This window comes from Bubalus kerabau, chromosome 3 (genome assembly GCF_029407905.1).
Source record: "Bubalus kerabau isolate K-KA32 ecotype Philippines breed swamp buffalo chromosome 3, PCC_UOA_SB_1v2, whole genome shotgun sequence".
Lineage (NCBI taxonomy): Eukaryota > Metazoa > Chordata > Mammalia > Artiodactyla > Bovidae > Bubalus > Bubalus kerabau.
The window spans coordinates 105,186,166-105,207,958 of record NC_073626.1 but is presented as its reverse complement, the minus strand read 5'-3'; the positions used below and the strand labels follow the sequence as shown (position 1 = coordinate 105,207,958).

The following is a 21,793-nucleotide window of genomic DNA, read 5'->3' as shown; positions in this document are numbered from 1 at the left end:
CAAAGAGGCCCCTAGTCATAGGACGCACATGGAAATTAAGTTTTTGAGACTATAAGAGTTAATCTACTGGGGAAAAAAAAGATGATGAAAGCTACAGTGGTGATGGATGGTGAGAAGTTACTGGCATTGCAAGCAGAAGAAACCATATGGAACATCTGTGGTTGTTCAGTCGCTCAGTCATGCCCCTACTCTTTTATGACCCAGTGGACTACAGCCTGCGAGGCTCCTCTGTCCCTGGGATTTCCCAGAGAAGAATACTCGAATGCATTGTCATTTCCTTCTGCAAAGGATCTTCCCAACATTGGGATTGAACCCAAAATGTCTCCTGCATTGGCAGGCGGGTTCTTTACCACCAGTCCACCAGGGAAGCCCCATATAAGACATAGTTGTCTACAAAAGCTTGAAACGTTCTAAACTTTAAATGATTTAGGTTGGGCAAGAGGGTATATTTTGGTGGCCAGAAGGAGGTGCTGGAGGTGAAATGGGCATAAAGCACAAAGAGTCTGTGTGATAAACTATACTATAATATAATATAAACAAACTAAGGTTTATATTATAAAGCATAAGAATGAATTGAAGGATATAAAATTGAGAGAACTGATATGAACTCATAGGCATTTCAGAACGATATCCCCATTCTCAAGCAGAATGGCAATGGTGTTAGAATATCACAGAGTTGGTAAGAAAGGCAGTGAAGAGTCTATTTTAGTAATGTTCTCCTGTATCTAATATTTGTGGTTAATAAGAAATTATTAATTATGAAATTGTGCCAGTCATTCTCATATCCATTTTGTGTCTTTCTCCTCCTCTGCTGTATGAAAATGTGACTGATCTCTGCAAAATATTACCTTTCCCAGCCTCCTCTGTCCACTGGGCTTGCAGTGAAGCTTGGCTAATTAAAGTTACTGGTGGGAGACTGGAGGACAAGAAGTAAAGAGAAGTCAGTCTCCAAACATTTCATTTTAGTATAGTTTAGGACCCAGTGTACTTTTCTTTTTTGTTGTTTTAAACAATGCCCCAAGGCAATGGCACCCCACTCCAGTACTCTTGCCTGGAAAATCCCATGGATGGAGGAGCCTGGTAGGCTGCAGTCCATGGGGTCGCTAAGAGTCGGACACGACTAAGCGACTTCACTTTCACTTTTCACTTCCATGCATTGGAGAAGGAAATGGCAACCCACTCCAGTGTTCTTGCCTGGAGAGTCCCAGGGATGGGGGAGCCTGGTGGGCTGCCATCTATGGGGTCGCATAGAGTTGGACACAACTGAAGCGACTTAGCAGCAGCAGCAGCATGATAAGATACCTCCAAGTTCAGTTCAGATCAGTTGTGTCTGACTCTTTGAGATGCCATGAACCACAGCACGCCAGCCTCCCTGTCCATCACCACTGCCAGAGTCTACCCAAACCCATGTCCATTGAGTTGGTGATGCCATCCAACCATCTCATCCTCTGTCATTCCCTTCTCCTCCTGCCTTCAATCTTTCCCAGCATCAGGGTCTTTTCAAATGAGTCAGCCCTTCGCATCAGGTGGAGTATCAGCTTCAACATCAGTCCTTCCAATGAACATCCAGCACTGATCTGCTTTAAGATGGACTGGTTGGATTTCTTTGCAGTCCAAGGGACTCTCAAGAGTCTTTTCCAACACCTCAGTTCAAAAGCGCCAATTCTTCGGCGCTCAGTTCTCTTTATACTCCAACTCTCACATCCATACATGACCACTGGAAAAACCATAGCCTTGACTAGATGGACCTTTGTGGACAAAGTAATGTCTCTGCTTTTGAATATGCTATCTAGGTTGGTCATAACTTTTCTTCCAAGGAGTAAGCGTCTTTTAATTTCATGGCTGCAGTCACCATCTGCAGTGATTTTGGAGCCCAAAAAAATAAAGTCAGCCACTGTTTTCACTATTTTCCCATCTATTTGCCATGAAGTGATGGGACCGGATGCCATGATCTTAGTTTTCTGAATGTTGAGCTTTAAGCCAACTTTTTCACTCTCCTCTTTCACTTTCATCAAGAGGCTCTTTATTGTTCTTCACTTTCTGCCATAAAGATGCTATCATCTACATATCTGAGGTTGTTGATATTTCTCCCAGCAATCTTGATTCCAGCTTGTGCTTCCTCCAGTTCAGCGTTTCTCATGATGTACTCTGATAAGTTAAATAAGCAGGGTAACATTATACAGCCTTGACATACTCCTTTTCCTATTTGAAACCAGTCTGTTGTCCCATCTCCAATTCTAACTGTTGCTTCCTGACCTGCATATAGGTTTATCAAAAGGCAGGTCAGGTGGTCTGGTATTCCCATCTCCTTCTGAATTTAGTCAGTGATGCCTCTGTTGTCAGAGGATGAGATGGTTGGATGGCATCACTGACTCAATGGAAATGAGTTTGGGTAAAGTCCGGAAGTTGGTGATGGACAGGTAGACCTGGCATGCTACAGTTCATAAGGTCGCAAAGAGTCAGACATGACTGAGTGACTGAACTGAACTGAACCTTCCTGATGCAAGTGAGTGTAATCCAAAGCAAATATTCAACATATGGATGACTTTTTTTATATTAAAATTTAAGGAGGAATTTCTTGTTATTAAACCGCCACACTCTCACCTCCAGAAAACCCTTGCTCATTGGAATTCTGTGTTTTCCAGTTTATATATATTGGTAATACTCTTCTAAGTATTTTTTGCTCTGGATCTATAAATTTGTGACTAGGCTCTGATCCCAAAGCTTTTATGCTGCTCCCAGTCCACATCATTAGTTCTAGAACCCTTGTTAATTATTAGGTTCCCTGGTTGCCTACATCTTTCCTATCAGATACACACTGATACAAGAAATATAGAAATAGGGCCCATAACAGGCATACAGAGAGAAATACCAGGACACTAGGAATCTTATGATGGTCAATGATGCAATGGAGACAAAACTTTGAGATGCTTTCAACTCTAGCCCTGAGAATAAACTGAATCATGGTTTGAGCTAATTAAAACAAAGCCTATGAACCTCCCCCTCCCCACCTTTTTTTTTGATCAGCTGATAGTTTCACTCCGTACCTGAGTCCTAAGAATATTTTATTTTATTACTCAAGAGGCAGGTCAGGTGGCCTGGTATTCCCATCTCTTTCAGAATTTTCCACAGTTTGTTGTGATCCACACAGTAAAAGGCTTTGGCATAGTCAATAAAGCAGAAATAAATGTTTTTCAGGATCTCTCTTGCTTTTTCAATGATCCAGCAGATGTTGGCAATTTCATCTCTGGTTCCTCTGCCTTTTCTAAATCCAGCTTGCACATCTGGAAGTTCACGGTTCACGTACTGTTGAAGCCTGGCTTGAAGAATTTTGAGCATTACTTTACTAGCGTGTGAAATGAGTGCAATTGTGTGGTAGTTTGAGCATTCTTTGGTATTGGCTTTCTTTGGGTTTGGAATGAAAACTGACCTTTTTCCAGTCCTGTGGCCACTGCTGAGTTTTCCAAATTTGCTGGCATATTGAGTGCAGCACTTTCACAGCATCATCTTTTAGGATTGGAAATAGCTCAACTGGAATTCCATCACCTCTACTAGCTTTGTTCGTAGTGATGCTTCCTAAGGCCCACTTGACTTAGCATTCCAGGATGTCTGGCTCTAGATGAGTGATCATACCATCGTGATTATCTGGATCGTGAAGATCTTTTTTGTACAGTTCTTCTGTGTATTCTTGCTACCTCTTCTTGATATCTTCTGCTTCTGTTAGGTCCATACCATTTCTGTCCTTTATTGTGCCCATCTTTGTATGACATGGAGAAGGCAATGGCACCCCACTCCAGTACTCTTGCTTGGAAAATCCCATGGATGGAGGAGCCTGGTGGGCTGCAGTCCATGGGGTCGCTAAGAGTTAGACACGACTAAGCGACTTCACTTTCACCTTTCACTTTCATGCATTGGAGAAGGAAATGGCAACCCACTCCAGTGTTCTTGCCTGGAGAATCCCAGGGATGGGGGAGCCTGGTGGGCTGCCGTCTATGGGGTCGCACAGAGTCGGACACGACTGAAGTGACTTAGCAGCAGTAGCAGTTGCGTGACATGTTCCCTTGGTATCTCTAATTTTGTTGAAGAGATCTATAGTCTCTCCCATTCTATTCTTTTCTTCTATTTCTTTGCACTGATCACTGAGGAAGGCTTTCTTCTCTCTCCTTTCTATTCTTTGGAACTCTGCATTCAAATGGGTATATCTTTCCTTTTCTCCTTTGCTTTTTGCTCCTCTTCTTTTCACAGAAAGGTAAATCATGTATAGTAGAGGAAAAGGACCTGGAGAGAATATCCACATTTCTGCTGTGACATAAAAGAGAAAATCATTATAGTAACACAGCAATAGGGGAAAACCACCTGTAAGAACATACTCCACTTCTTTTTAATGTCGGGAGGCTCATAGTGCTTGGCACACTCAATAAATAATAATGTAGAATAAATTGGTTTAGTGAATGAATGCAACATAAATTACAAAGTATATTTTAGTAGCCCTTGAATAAAGCATAAGTTTTAAGACTTGCAGCTGGAAATAAAGCATTCTTTTAGTTATCCTTAAATCCAAGTCATTTCAAGCATGTACACTGAGATCAAAATTATTTATATTATTTTCTATTTTTTTTTCTTGGGTTGATACAAGAAGTCAAATTTTATAGGTACTTCAAGTGAGTCCAATAAAATTTTTGCCCTTGAAATGGTGAAGACCTAAAGTGTAAACCTCCTGCAAGATGCAATATTGATATCTTCATTCCCTTCTCAAGGTATGAAATTAAGCCTTCTTTTATTTTAGTGATGAAAATATTAGATCTAAGGTTAGGAAGGGTAAACTTGAATTTTCTTAATAATAAAAAATTCAAAATACCATTGGCAAAACTTCAATATCCTTCCAAAAAAAATGAAACACAATAGATAGAATATTCCAGTGGGCAGATGTTAACTTAAAGTGCGCATTGTTTGGAAAAGGAGTTAATTAACAACTTATTAATTGGATAGAAAATCTGAAACTGTTGTACTTCTAGCAAATACATAATTTTCTTCAAGTATTATTAAAGCGTTTTTGTTGTACCTATTAAAGATTCTTGTCTCTAAGTTAATTTCATTATGCTAATAAGCTATCATCGTTACAGAACCTAAGCTTTGATCCATGTTAATTGTCGTGATCTTCAAAGACAAAGTCACCACTTACTTTAAATGAATTTTACATCTTTTTAAAGAATCACACGGAAATTAGGGGAAGTAATTAATTTTTTATTATGTGTCTCAATATTTTTAAGGGAGGAAGTCAATGGTATTGGCTAGAATTCATTTTAACATTTAACTAGGGAAAACAGCATGAGGCAAAAAAAACCGTTCAGATGCAAAAGATTAAAGAAAATTTGAAACTGGGACCTAATTTGTCTTGATAAACTTTGGTATTTAATATGCTTCTTTTGTTCTCAGTGTGAAACTGCAGGGTTTTGATTTGTAAAAACTTTTTGAAGAATTAATTCTTTCTAATTTTTATTCATTCCTTTGCCTTTCTTTTACAGTAAGACAGACAAGTTGACCTTCAAACCATAACACTTTTAAATATCTATGAACTTACAAGGTTAAATCTATTAGTGATCTGATATTAGCTATTGTACACTAACAGAGTATGTTTCTTCTGAAGCAGATTAGACCTAGCTGTTCCTATATAATAACTAGTTATTTGAACCTTAAGGGGTATAAGCAAATAATGTTATTAAATTATTTGCCTTTCTCTTTGTAACAAGAAAAGGTCAAGTATAGAAATATTAATGCCTTCATTTTAGAAAATATTTTTTGTATGAAGATAAAATACCCTTTAAGAACATATCTGAAGTGGAAAATTACTGGTTTTGCCTTTGTTGTAACCAGAGTGATGGGCAGGTTAGAGACATTCTTTAAGTCCCTGTCAAACTAGATACAAAAAAGGATTAAAAAAACCAGGAAGGTAAAGCATAATAGAACACATTTTTTTTTCCTTAAACATTCAGAGAGAAGGAATTAACTGCCATAATTTAGTTTTATAATCATTTGTACTCTATCAGGCCACCTGACATTCTTTTTGGAAAGATATAGGGTATGAAAGTAATATACATACACAGAAAAAATACAGAATTCATTAGCTAATATAAATAGGTACTTCACTGTAAATGGAAATATGTCAAGTAATTTTTTAGAGAAAATCTAGTGGCTCTAATATAATGGTTAACAAAGAGAACCATCTCAATGCAACAAACAAGCTAATGGTGAAATTCTGTCTTGCTGTGAAGAATTTCTGACATCCATTGCAGATGGATGAACTCATTATAATGATTTCTTGATATGGAAACCAGTAGTCCTTAATTCTTTCTGTTCAAGAAAACTACCTAGTGATGGCAAGAATGAAAATCCCATCATGATGCCCAAGACTTCATGTTCTTAACAAGTATTGTCAGGTGATTCATGTAAATATGATTCATAGACCACAAACCTTAAGCCACTGATAAGATTTATAAGTAACTCTGTTTTATCTGACTTTAAACTATATCAGACTTTAAAATACATTTCAATTTGTAAAATTATTTCCTAGCCAAGGTGCTACTAATCTGTCTAGAAAATAGGCATATAATTATTATTCATCAACACTCGGAACCTATCTACCTTTTAGAGTATAATTGCCATTTTATAATATTTTCTTTGCATGTTATAATAATGGCAGTTATGGATGTTTGTAATATGGAGAAATTGGATTTTCATCTTTTATGTTGTAACCCAGTATATGATCCAGTTTGTTTATTCATTTTATTTACTAAACATTGCTAGTTTTTGAAGCAAATCAAAACTACAAACACAGAACAGGCATTGTCTATCCTTGAGATTATTCTAAAAGCTGTGCCAAAGTTTCTGAAGATATTTATGAGTTTTTGTGATACTTTAAGTTCTATACTACCATATGAACATGAGTTCCATGTGCCTTACAATTTTAATAGACAAAACCACACATTTGCATGTGTACAAAGGTATAATTTCTCGCAGACCTGTTGGGATTTTGTGGTGGTTCTACATTATATTTTGGGATTGAATTTTCACATAATTTAGGGTGGAAAGACCTACAAAGAAAACTTATTTACACTTAAAAATATGTAACTCCTAAAACCCTACTAAAGAACTCTATTATCCTTTAACATCTCCCTCAAACAGGTTAAATCACACTTCAGATGCATTCTAGAAGTAAAAATGGTGTATGAAATCATTCACACACTAAAGATGTTGGCTTTGTTATACAAAAGGATTTGCAAAGGACAGAGTAAGTGTGGCTTTCTTGATGGTGCCTCAGCAGTAAAGAATCTGCCTGCAATGTAGGAGATGCAGGAGACACAGGTTTGATCTCTGGGTCAGGAAGATCCTCTAGAGGAGAGTATGGCAACTCACTCCAGTATTCGCATCTAAAAAATCTCATGGACAGAGAAGCCTGGTGGCCTACAGTCTTTTGGGTTGCAAAGAGTCAGGCACGACTGAGCATGGCATGACAGATGTGACAAAGACCTCAAAGCCTATCCCTTGTAGGATCGTGTTAAAGTAGGATTGAGGAGTGAAAAGGTCAATGACTCATATCTAGGTCTATCAGTTTCTTTCCAACTTGTTAGAGGGAACTGATGGAGGGAGAAGTAAAATTTTAGGAAGATTTTCCACCTTTGTGATTAAGGAATGAGTGAGGTGTGCACTTTTTTACTCCCACATATCTTATTAATAGCATGGACATTCATAGCTTCACATAGGTCTTGCTGTCCCAACCAAAGCCACCTGACAGTAACCCAAGAGATCACTGTTGCATATAATGGCTAAGAGCAAAACACACTATGAACAAATGGCATATCAGAGGAGAAATAAAAGAAACATCAAACCCTCTGGATACAGTGCTGCTAAATTAAATATTTTAGATCAGGTTTCCAATTGATAAAAATTATGAATCAGTATATTTAAAGTTAGGAGGTGAAAAGCTTAGGAAACTGAAACTGCTGAATCATTTAGTCAAAGATGGAATTTGTTGCATAAAAAACTTTGTTGTAAGATTTTTTAAAAAAAATGTCAGAACCGCACTTCAATGGCTTCAAAGGTATTTGTGATCAAAGGTGTAACAAATTCTATGATTAAGGACCATAACCCAGACTTTGTCAAATGCTGTAAGCATTGAAGAGCAAACCTCTAAATGACACCTGATTTATTTCTAAATATCGCATGGCTTTCCATACAAAGGAATATAATATGTGCTGAAAGAAACAGTCATTTTTCCAGCTTTTTCTTGAATTAGGAGATCCTTAACATTATTTATTATATTTTATAATACAAATTGCAAACTGATACCAATGATATATTTGGCTTACATAATATATAAAATATTTTAAAGTTAGTTTCTAACATTTAAAAGTTGTGTGATTGAATATAATATCTGGATATCTAGATTTAATTGAAAAACATTCACCACCTGAAAGTATTGAGCATTTCCTCTTACATAGCAAAGGCAGGAGAGGAAAGAGTCTCAAGACCTAAAGACACTTGAGTTTTCCACAAACTGATAAAAAGGCCTACTAGAAATAAATATTAATCTTGTATTCACTGTTGTGGACCCTCTATCTGAAATCACTGGAATACTTTAAAATTCAAAAAGATACAAAGGGCAATATTGTAAGAAGTGAAAAGAAAGTAAAAGAATGAGAAGAGAATAAACTATTAATTAAGAGACACAGTCAGATAGGTTCATCCTCTGATTACTTTTTTTTTTTTTTAGCATTTCAGAAAACCTTGGGTGAGTCTTTGAGTATATGGCAAAACTTAGGTTAAGGGAAATGAAACCTTAAATTTTGGTGCAAATAATCTTAGTTCCTGTATATAATAGGTAGCATTCTAAATGAAAATTGTTAAAATACTTCTGACTGAAGATTGTTGTAAGATGTTTGGGGTTAACTGTGTTAGATGCTTTCCTCTTCTAAAGACCTTTGCTTTTAACTAAATGCTTGCTTATCTTTCTAATTTAACATAGTCCCACATTCTTCTTTGTAGTAATTTTGGGCTATCTGATAACATATAATGGAAAACATGTTTATGTCTTCCACCCGTTCTTGTTGCATATTTCAAATGCTTAGAACAACAATTTTCAGAAGCTTTCATTAAGGTTAATTTAAAAACTACATTAAATACAAACAGATTTTCTCACAAACAAAATGCAATGTGTACTTAGCAGACTTCTGTATGTTATATTTGATAAACTACCTCATATAAATGCAAATTTTGACTTTCTGCCAGAACCAGGTGGTATGGAAAATATTTCTATTAAACAAATAATGCTGGAAGAGAAAACTTCAAGCGCTGGTATGTTGCATAGGAATAGAGGATGTTTTCATTCAGGTTTGATGTATATTTTCAGATTGACCTTTTTGTATACAAAATGAAAGGAATATATTGAAGAATAATATGTGGTGAGCGCTTGTCTCTTGTGTGAAAGAAATTTCAGGAAAATATACTTTGGGAGGGATTTTACATATTCAGAGAAATAGGCTAAAATAATTTCTTCTGTTTTTTGTGGTTATTCACTAGCATCATCTCATCTCCTCTGTTGTTATCAGAATAGCTTTCATCTCAATCACTAAGACTGAACAAGGAGAGCTAAATAAAGCAGGATGAGCCCAAATGTTGCCTCACATGGAAAAGCTTTTTTTGAACTCTCAGCCAGACAAAATACAATCAGCACATAAAAGAAAATAGAAGACCTCCCCCAAACTGATAACTGTAAGTCTCACCATGAGAAAAATATTAGGGAAAAAGCACAATTAAGAGACTTCCTACAAATTATCTAATTAGTATTCCTCAAGATTTTTCAAGGTCATCCAAAATAAGGAAAGTTTGTGATATTCACAGACCAAAGGAGACTAGGAAGATGTGAGGACTGTATGTAATGTAGTATTTTCTGTAGGACCTTGAAACAGAATGACATGGAAAACCTAGTAAAATCCAAATAAAGTGTGGATTTTAGTTAACAGTAATGTACCAATTTTGGCTCATTAATTCTGATGAGTGTACTGCAGAAATGTAAGATATTAACACTACGAGAAACTGGGTATAAGGCACATGGGAATTCTCTGCACAACCTTTGGAATTTTTTGCTAAATCTAAAACTATTCCCTTAAAATTTTTTATATTAAAAAAACAACAAATACAAGATAAGCAGAGGACATATTATGTGGCCCAATTGTCCATTTTGATCCTTACAGGATGCTTCTTGTTCACTCTTAATTCAGAAAGCCCTCAGAATTTCTGTATCAGATGTAATGATGAACGTACACAAACTGTATATACTTTCTTGATTAGTTACACACACAGTGTCTACCAGAGAGCTAAGTGTGCCATCTGAGAGAAGGTTGTTGCCACATGAAGTACAACAGGATAATCCGTGACCTTGACCCCACTAGTACTGGATTGTCCATGATCTTGACCCCACTGGTACGAAGTGCTAAATCAAAATGGTCATGGGTTGTGTTTGTGAAGTGTTGCTATAAAATTGATCTGAAGACCCTTGCAGATCATTTAAACACTATATTGTTGATAATATGTAAAACTAAGAACAACATAATGATACTTTTGGGGTTTTCTATAATATTTTAAGTATCTAAAAACACTAAAATGTTATATATATATATATATATATATATATATATATATATATATACACACACACACACACACACACACACACATATATACATATATGCACAAAATGATGAAGGAGGAGGAAAAGGAGGGGAGGAGGAAAAAGAAAGCTTCTTTTTTGGAGCTCTCTATTTAAGCACTGAGCTTCAAGTATTAACTCTGTCCTATTTGGTATATACATGTTTTATATATATACTCTACCTATTTGGTATTTCTGCCCCTATTTCATATTCAGGCAATAACATTCAGAAAGAACAGGTAAGTTACATTCACAACTTGTAAATAATACAGTAACTTTCCTTTCATCAATCACTCATAACAACACCTATGACCATTCTTGTCAAAGTTTCTCATTTATCAAGTCCCTAGGTTTTAAACTTCTTGGTATTTGTTCCTGACCCTCCCTCTAAACTAGGGAAAGGTTACCTACTGCAGTATTCTGGGCTGGAGAATTCCATGGACTGTATGGTCCATGGGGTCGCAAAGAGTGGGACACGACTGAGCAACTTGCACTTTCACTTCACTTTCACTCCCTTTAAACTAAGGACTCTCTGTCATGGTCTCAGAGATAGTATGTGATAAACCTAGGGCTCTAACTCAAGTCCAGACAACTCTGTCTTAATCAGTCGAGCTAGTGTATTAACATGACTATGATTGAGTGTATTTGCCTTTGAAATATTATTAAATTAGCACATTTAATTCCTGGAAACTTTAAAGAAATTCCTGACTAAAGTGTTGATTACCAAAATTTTTTTTTAAAGAATATAGAATTAAATATTCTTATTGGTGAAATATTAACTTCAAAATGTATATGTTACTGTATATATTAACTTCATATTGTAAAATTTTATAAGAATTATAAAAGTGAGTAGAGAATAGAGGAAAAAAAAATGAGGGTGGCACATTGATGCACTTTGATAGGTCTTAATGAATTAAGTTTCCAGGAAGGGAACAACAGATTTTGTTGATGTTAATATTCTTGTCTGTTTGTCTAATATAAGACTTTTAGATTTTCATTCCTCTAAAAATACCTAATGTTGTCATACAAAAATGTGTTCCTCCTACTAGAGAAGATAGACTAGGCTAGTTGAGACTCTGAAGATTTCATTAGACCTCTGGTATAATATGTTATTTCTGCTAAACTGAGACTAACATTACTGATTCATAAAATAACTTCAAAATTGCCTTTAATGACAACATCTGACTGAGTGTACACATCATATGGGACAATCAGTTTGAATAAAATAATTCCCATTAGTATCATAACATGTTTAATTTTATTTTAAAATCAAAATGGAGCCAAGGTTTAGAGTTCATGAATTTTCAAAAAGAGTTGTTTTCTCTCCTATCGAAATGTAAACAGTTTCCTAAGAAATCCTTGTCCTCAGAGAACTAATAGGTGTACATACAGATAATCAGCATAACCATTATTCTAAGAGGAAGTTAAATTTCAAAATTAGAGATATTTTTATTAATTATTCATATTAAACATTTTTCTGAATCCTGGAGAGAATTTGAAAGTCAGAAAAGGGTTTGATTATATGGCACATGGATTTAGAGGTGGCTTAATAAAATCATGTGTACTCTAGCATGTTTAATGTAAGGAAGACTGACAAATGGCATCGATTTTATTACAAAATCAATATTTGCCTTGCTAAGTTGGGTAAATTCATTTCTGTAAATTTTATTTAATATCAAAAGAATGAAATTCAAAGAATATGCAAACCAAGAGGCTTCCAAAATTAAATATGAAGTGAAACATTATCAAAAGCTGTATTAAGCTGGTTCTGATTAGTTATTATTTAAAGCAGATAGTCATTCAGCTTTTAAAAGGTAAAGTTCTCATATATTTTAATGTGAGTGACTTCAAATTTAATACTATTATTATTTCTTTATATTTTTCCAGGGAAAATTTCAGATTTTGAGCCAAGTATAGAATTATATGGTTGGAGGTTACATAATGCAGACCTACAGAGTGTTTTATATTATGTCTACGAGACAGAGCATTCGATTTCACAGAGAAAGTCACAGAGATGCCACATTGTTGAAATTTCTGATCTGGTTGCAATACTTAGGTTTGAATGAAAAACCCAAGAGCCAAATTCAAAAAACAATTACATTTGCTTCTTGCATGCTTGATGCCCCCAAAATGCTAGAATATGCACTTTTAAACTGGCAAAATAAATTCTCTCTTTCCTACTTACTAAACTTTAAACTTACAAATGTTTCTTATCTAACTTTAAGTATACTCCTTAGGGTATCTGCTGGCCTTAAAAAACTGCAGGGCAGCTAAGAAAGGTGTTCCCTGCTCAGCCATCTTATTTATCTATCTTCTCATCCTCAGTTCAGTCCAAAACACAGGCACATGAAGAATCCTACTGGGGCATCTATAAAATATGTAACATCACTTAAAAAGTAGTTTATGTCATTACTTTTTAACACATTGTATTTATTTCCAAAAGAGAATTCAACATTACCAACCAGACTCAATTTCTCTTTACTATTAAATATCAAGTTGTATCCATTTAAAGTTTACTCCTAACTATCATTTTCAGGAAGTGTATATGTACATATTATATACAATATTATACATATTCAATAGATATCCAAATTCCTTCAAATTCTAGAATTTTTCCTTGATATTGTACCTTTTTAATGTCAGAAATCTATTTGTAATTCATAATACAAGTTTTTAATCAGCTATAAGAAAAACACAATTTTTCTTGCTAATCAAAAATAAATGGAAGGTACATTTAGAATTGATACAAAGATGGCATTTGTCTGTGTGGATGAACACTCTTAAAGTTTTTCTGATTCTTCTGAAAGCTACTAATACATTATAAGTACTACAATAATTTTTCCCTCATCAATTGTTCTAACAGATCCTTTTCAGTTTCTCTCCTATCAATTCTCCTTGGTCTTCATCCTCTTCTATTGTTTTCTGGTTCTTTCTTTAGACTGGGTTCTCAGCTTCATAGTCTCATATTCAGATTTTTAGTTGTGTATGTTCTAAGAGAGTTCTTTAGGCTGTATCCAGTGCTGAACTACACTTTTGCCTGGATAAAGGACTATTCCATCGTTAAAACACCTGTGAAGCAAGGTTGACCCATAAGTATACCAGTGGTGAAATTACCAGTACCTAAGGTGGCCACTTAGGTACTGGTGGCTCAGATGGTAAAGCGTCTGTCTACAATGCGGGAGACCCGGGTTCGATCCCTGGGTTGGGAAGATCCCCTGGAGAAGGAAATGGCAATCCACTCCAGGACTATTGCCTGGAAAATCCCATGGACAGAGGAGCCTGGTAGGCTACAGCCCATGGGGTCACAAAGAGTTGGACATGACTGAGCGACTTCACTTTCACTTTCTAAGGTGGCCACACATCTAGACTTGCTGAGGCAATTCTGTTTATGTTATTACCAGTACCCACTTGTACTCTTAAAAGTCCTTATTTGATTATTATATCAATAGCTAATTTATTAAGATAAGTTGAATGGGAATAAACTCATGAGTCTTCAGGGACAGTTTTTAGGTAGAAACACTCTTTAAATTATGTGTAATGAAGGTCTCTGTATGTGTAATATCACGTATGAAATGAGTTGCCAGTTCGGGTTTGATGCACGATAATGGATGCTTGGGGCTGGTGCACTGGGACGACCCAGAGGGATGGTGTGGGGAGGGAGGAGGGAGGGGTGTTCAGGATGGGGAGCGTATGTATACCTGTGGCGGATTTGTTTTGATGTTTGGCATAACTAATACAGTGTTTCAGGTTTAAAAAAAAAAAAAAAGAATAAATGAATAAAACCCAAACTGTAGTGTAAAGGGTGTTCTATTCTGATTCCAGAACAACAAGTACATAGAATATTTTTTAGTCTAAAAGCTTTAGTGATCATGTGCTAATAATTAGCATTTATAAGTTTAAATATGCCAAATTGGTCTAAATAACAAGACTGTGATAAATAACTAATAATAAAAACACCTAAATTATATTTTTAATGATAAGTTCTGAGATGCCTCCAAGAGCAGTCTGAATTAAAAATAGAAAATATCACATATTAAGGGACAATGATGTGTCCATTTTCATGATATACATTATAATTATGCAAGAGGATTGTAAATATAGATATGTTAACACAGGGTGGGCAGAGGGCCTCATGTAAGGTCAGGGTAATGAGATGATCTCAGGATGAAGAATCGTGGCAGAAGAGAAATAAGACAGGTAGTGACAGGGTATGATGATTTCCCTTTCTACACATACAGTGGAGAAGCTCAGTCACTGCTGCTGTGGAAAGCTCATGCTGTCTTAACAGGTGGGAAGGGAGATGGGTCCAATAACGGATTGGCAGTGGCAGAGAAGTCAGATAACTGTCTCTGAAACATCTGAGACAGAATTTCTGACCAATCTAAGTACTGGGAAACGTAAAGGCTGAACTTAGCCATAAGTGTATGCCAGGTTCACTTATGTACCGTTGAGAACAGACTGAAAGAGGCTGGGGATGAGAAAGATTTTGCCTATTGAGGACACCCAGAAATTCCTGGGATAAAAGGACAGTGTATTTATTTAATGCTCATGTGCATTTTCTGTTACAAGTTTTGTTTCTCGGTAATTTTTGTGACAAAAGTTATTGTTCCCTGGTGGTTCAGAGTGGAAAGAATATGCCTGCAATGCAGGAGACTGGGGTTCGATCCCTGGGTCAGGAAGATCCTCTGGGGAAGGGAATGGCTACCCACTCAGTATTCTTGTTTGGGAAATCCCATGGACAGAAGGGTCTGGCAGGCTACAGTCCATGGGGGTCGTAAAGAGTCAGACATAAAACAGTGACTAACACTTTCACTTTTTCTTCAGGTAGAGGAAATGAGAAATATGTTATTCAGCAGTGTCCTATAACAGCGGTCCCCAAACTTTTGAGCACCACGGACTGGTTTAGTGAAAGATAATTTTTCCACTGACTGGAAAGTACACACAGTTGGGCTGGGAGTACACACAGTAATGCAAGTGATGGGGAGCGATAGGGAGGGGCAGATAACATTTTGAGTCCACCTCTCACCTCCTTCTATGCTGCCCAGTTCCTACCTGACCTTGGCTCCCAGGGGTTAGGGCCCCTGTTATATACAACTTTCATGAACACTTGCACGAATGTAAGAATGAATATGCTTCATAAATGATATATATTCTATCCTCAAAACAACTTCCAAAATAGATATTACACTCACATGAGAGATGAGACTGAGAATAGACATATTGAACAACTTATCCAAGGTTACACAAACAGTTAATGGCAGAGCTACTCTAACCTGAGATAATTTAAGTATATTAAGACCATAGAGCAGTGATTTTTTATTAAATGCTTGCAGCTATCACATGGTTTTTATTTTGTTTATACTGTGAAGCAGGTGGTCTGAGATAGGCTTTGGATGTAATGATGACCAGTGTGTAGGTCCCCACACATTTTGAATAGCAAGGGTGTGTAGGGTAGTGGATAAGACACAGAGTATTGTTAAATTTTCAGGATTATTCATGTATCTTTTGTTACAAGTTATTTACAGATTTGTTTGTAGCAATATCTTTTGAAATTCATTGCTTAATATTTTAAGGAACTCTATCATTTAAGAAATCAACTCCCATCATTTTTATTTTCCAATCAAGCATAATATTTTGTTGGAATGAATAACTGCAGGTGTAACCCTTTGTGAGTTAATGATATATTTTCAAAATTAAACAGGATCATTATGCAGGGTTGGTGTAAGGTAATATTTCTCAATACTCTGTTTTCAGTTAAGTTCAGTTCAGTCACTCAGACGTGTCCGACTCTTTGCGACCCCATGAATCACAGCACGCCAGGCCTCCCTGTCCATCACCAACTCCCAGAGTTCAGTCAAACTCACGTCCATCGAGTCGGTGATGCCATCCAGCCATCTCATCCTCTGTCATCCCCTTCTCCTCCTGCCCCCATCCCTCCCAGCATCAGAGTCTTTTCCAATGAGTCAACTCTTCATATGACGTGGCCAAAGTACTGGAGTTTCAGCTTTAGCATCATTCCTTCCAAAGAAATCCCAGGGCTGATCTCCTTTAGGATGGACTGCTTGGATCTCCTTGCAGTCCAAGGGACTCTCAAGAGTCTTCTCCAACACCACAGTTCAGAAGCATCAATTCTGTGGCACTCAGCTTTCTTCACAGTCCAACTCTCACATCCATACATGACCACTGGAAAAACCATAGCCTTGACTAGATGGACCTTTGTTGGCAAAGTAATGTCTCTGCTTTTCAATATGCTATCTAGGTTGGTCATAACTTTTCTTCCAAGAGTTACTACCAAATTGCCCACTAGCAGTATTTTAGTTGCTGTAAGGTAGCACTCAGTGAAAAAGTTAAAACTCAACATTCAGAAAACTAAGATCGTGGCATCTGGTCCCATCACTTCATGGGAAATAGATGGGGAAACAGTGGAAACAGTGTGAGACTTTGTTTTTTTTGGCTCCAAAATCACTGTAGATGGTGATTGCAGCCATGAAATTAAAAGATGCTTACTCCTTGGAAGGAAAGTTATGACCAACCTAGACAGCATATTAAAAAGCAGATATTACTTTTCCAACAAAGGTCTGTCTAGTCAAGGCTATGATTTTTCCAGTGGTCATGTATGGATGTGAGAGTTGGACTATAAAGAAAGCTGAGCATGAAGAATTGATGCTTCTGAACTGTGGTGTTGGAGAAGACTCTTGAGAGTCCCTTGGACTGTAAGGAGATCCAAGCAGTCCATCCTAAAGGAGATCAGTCCTGGGTGTTCATTGGAAAGAGTGATGCTAAAGCTGAAACTCCAGTACTTTGGCTACCTCATGCAAAGAGTTGACTCATTGGAAAAGACTCTGATGCTGGGAGGGATTAGGGGCAGGAGGAGAAGTGGATGACAGAGGATGAGATGGCTGGTTGGCATCACCGACTCGATGGACATGAGTTTGAGTGAACTCCGGGAGGTGGTGATGGCCAGGGAGGCCTGGCGTGCTGCGATTCATGGGGTCGCAAAGAGTCGGAGACGACTGAGCGACTGAACTGAACTGAACTGAAGGTAGCACTTAAAATATCTCTGGCCTAAATATAAATTTTAGGGCAACTCTTTCATGTTTCTTATAAAACAAATTTTAAAATTCAATATAAATACAAAGCAATAAAGCAAAAACAAACACCCCCAAATTAAAATGCTATAATTAAGCCAGCTATCACCAAGACAGTTTTTAAAAATAATTTTTGTCTTTATTTATTTTTGGCTCTTCCAGGTCTTTATTGTTACATGGGCTTTTACTCTAGTTGCGGTGAGTGGGGGCTACTGTTCATCGTGGTGTGCAGGTCCTCATTGCTATGGTTTCTCTTATTGTGGAGCACAGGCTTTAGGGCATGTGAGCTTTAGTACTTGTGGCTCCCAGGCTCTAGAGCACAGGCTTAATAGTCATGGCACACTGGCTTATTTGCTCCTAGGCATGTGGGATCTTCCAGGGTCAGGGATTAAATCCGGGTCTTTTACATTGGCAGGCATTTTCTTTACCACTGAGTCACCAGGGAATCCCCACCAGTATAGTTTTAATGAGACTATTTTCATAGTACAGGTACTGTATGCTGAAAGAATTCCCTCCTCTATTTATCTCACAGCTTTTAATGTAATTTCAGTTACATTATTTTTTTTCTCATTTGAGACATTTAGAACACCTTTGTTCAGGAGGCAAGGAAGATCTTAACCATCAAATATGTACCTGGAGAGCAAGCTATGAAAAGTGGAATATTTCATCGAACTACTTAAAAAAAATTATCTCAGAAGTTGATTTAAAATAATAGTAATTTTAAATAATTTTATTTTTGTTGAAAAATCCCTTCCTTAGACTATAACCTCTTATAGAAGAAATTCTAAATATTTTATTCCTGAAATGTTCAAATTTTACAAATTACAGTAATCACTAGCATAAGCAATTACTATTAATCAACAGCTAAATTGTATTATGAAAAAAACATAAAAGTTATCCTTGCCAATATATCAGTTTGTGTATTAGTCGCTCAGTCATGTCTGATTCTTTGCAACCCCTGGACTGTAGCCCACAAACTCCTCTTTCCATGGGATTTCCCAGGTAAGAATACTAGAATGGGTTGCCGTTTCCTTCTCCAGGTGATCTTCCTGACCCAGGGATCGAACCTGTTTAAAATCTGCATTGTAGGCAGATTCTTTACCGTCTGAGCCACCAGGGAAGCCCAACTTGAGTAATACTATCTCTCAAAGTAGTTCTTATTTACAGTTATTTTCTATAAAGGAGAGTTCTTTTATTTGCACATATTCCTTTATTTTTTAGCTGACATAAAAAGAGAACATAATATTTTAAAAGTCCTCTTAAAAAAGAAAAAGTAACTTGACAAAGTGATTCAAAAGTTTATATGGAGAGGTAAAAGACCCAGAATAGCCAACACAATATTGAAGGATAAGAATAAAGTTGGAAGACTCATACTATCTGACATAAAGTGTTACTGTATGGCTACAGTAATCAGAAAAGTGTGAGATTGGCCAAAAAAAGAGATAATTTTATCAATGGAACAGGATAGAGGTCCCCAAAGTAAACCCATACAAACATATTCAACTGATATTTGACAAAGGAGCAAGGGCAATTTAGTGGAGAAATGAGGCCTTTTCAGTAAACAGTGCTGGGACAATTCGATATCCATATGCAAAAATAATATCATCATCATCTAGACATCAACCTTACATCCTTAACCAAAATTAACTCAAAGTGGATCACACACCTAAATATAAAATCCAAAACTCTGATATTCTTAGAAGATGATATGGAAAGTCTAGATAAAATCTTGCCTTTCATGTTCATATTTTAGGTTAAATATCAAAGGCACAATTCATGATAGAAAGGATTGATAGATTGGACTTCATTGAAATTTAAAATTTGTGTTATTGGGTGTTCCCTGGTGGTCCAGTGGTTAGGAATCTGCCTACCAATGCAAGGGACACAGGTTCAATCCCTGGTTGGGGAAGATCCCGCATGCTGTGGGGCCACATGAAGCTTGTGTGCCCTAGAAGCCCATGCTTCACAGCAAAAGAGGCTACCACAATGAAAAGCCCATGCTCTGCGACTAGAGAAAGCCTGTGCATAGCAATGAAGGGCCAATGCAGCCAAAAATAAATATACTTAAAAAAATTATTTTCTCTTTTGAGAAACACACTGTCAAGAGAAAAAGACAAGTCACAGACTGGAAGAAAATATTTACAAAAGACTTACAACGTATTGTTACACAAAATATACAAAACACTCTTAAAACTCAGTAATAAGAAAAAAAAAAAACCTCAAAAAATTAAAAGATCTGAACAGACACTTCACACATGATGATAAACAGATAGCAAATATGCATAAGAAAAGATGCTCAAAATCGTTTATATTAACATAGCAATGAGATACCACTACACATCTATTAAAATGGCTAAAATCTAATCTATGGACAACACGAAATGCTGGTAAGGAAGTGAAGCAATATGAACTCTTATTTTTGGTGGGAATGCAAAATGGTACAACCACTTTGAAAGGCAGTTTGGCAGTTTCTTACAGAGCTAAACATACTCCTTCCACATGATCTATCAATTATGATCTTTGGTATTTATCCAAATGATTTGAAAAGTTATGTCTACAAAAAACCTGCATATGGATTTTTATAGCAGTTTTATTCAGAATTGTCAAAATTTGGAAGTAACCAAGAAGTTATTTAGTAGGTTGAATAGATAAACTGTGGTACATCCAGACAATGGAATATTATTTAGTGCTAAAAAGAAATGAGCTGTCAAACCAAGAAAAGAGATGGAGGAACCTTAACTACCTATTGCAAAGTGAGATAAATCAATCTGAAGAGCTTACATGCTGTGTGATTCCCAACTGTATGACATTCTAGAAAAGGAAAAATTATGAAGACAGTAAAAAAGCCAGTGTGTGTTAGGGACTGGGGGGAAGGCATGAGGATGAATACTGAAGCAGAGAAGATTTTTAAGGCAGGATAACTATTCTCTATATGCTATAATGGTGGACACATACCAGTATATATTTATCAATATCCATATAATGTATAACACAAATAATAAACACTAATGTAAACTATGTACTTTGGTTGATAATGATGTATCAATTAATAATGATTAATTGTAACAAATGTACCGCATTGATTATGGATATTTATGGTGGGGGTGTTTGTGTATATAGGAATTCTCTGAACTTTCCATTAAATTTTGCTGTGATCCTAAAAGTGCCCTAAAAATTAAAACTGCTGCTGCTGCTGCTAAGTCGCTTCAGTCGTGTCCGACTCTGTGCGACCCCATAGATGGCAGCCCATCAGGCTCCACCATATTAATTTAAGAATAAAAACAAAACAAAAAGAATGTGATGAATTTAACTTATATAGTCACTCAAGGAATGTATAGTATTCTGGTTTTTGTTTTGTTTTCCTAACACAGGTGAATTCTTCTGACATTTATCCCCCAAATGAACACACACACACTTTTCCTATGCATGTTTAGCACTTATCTGCTTATCTCCCACAAAGATTATCTGTCATTACCTGGGAGATAATGTATTAAGGCAAATGTATTGTAGTGGATTGTGATTAATTTTAGGTCTAAGGCATTGGCTTTCTTTGCGTCAGCCCAGTGGATGTGATGATGTAAAGGAGAATTGGTCTATTTAAATGACTGAATCTATCAAGGGATCAAACATATTTTAGATTATATCATGAATTCTTAATCTAGAAAGGTTTTAGTACTAAAATTTCATATCTAAATGTTAAAATGTAAACTGATATGACAATTGCCCAAGATTATATAGTAAGCACAGGCATTGATGATCACAGGCAAAAGATTTTCTGACTCAAGTAAAGTGATGAGTGGTGAGATGGATGAAGCACCTTGGTCTGTGGCATTCAGATAAAGGACACTTGACAGGACATGAATGAGTTCCTGATCACCAAAATTTCAGATTTCGTTCAGTGGTTTATTAATACATGAAAGTATTATAATTTAATATACAGAAATAGAAGCCTGCAACAATGTGTATGTGTTAGCCTTTTACAAAGAAAATGTAGCAGAAA

General features: G+C 36.3%; 1 long non-coding RNA gene across 21 annotated transcripts in view; it reads left to right on the top strand.

The window, feature by feature from the left end:
- The window catches only part of LOC129646466 (uncharacterized), a 367,507-nt gene that overhangs the window by 210,400 nt on the left and 135,314 nt on the right, over positions 1-21,793 (top strand). For 14 of the 21 annotated variants that reach the window (XR_008711951.1, XR_008711953.1, XR_008711945.1 and 11 more), the window contains exon 5: positions 4,637-4,757. The exons of 4 other annotated variants lie outside the window; for them this stretch is intronic. This is a non-coding gene — a long non-coding RNA (uncharacterized LOC129646466). Of the gene's footprint in view, positions 1-4,636; positions 4,758-9,576; positions 9,931-21,793 lie in introns of those variants that run through there. 3 more of the 21 variants (XR_008711960.1, XR_008711954.1, XR_008711950.1) reach the window with 3 other exon arrangements.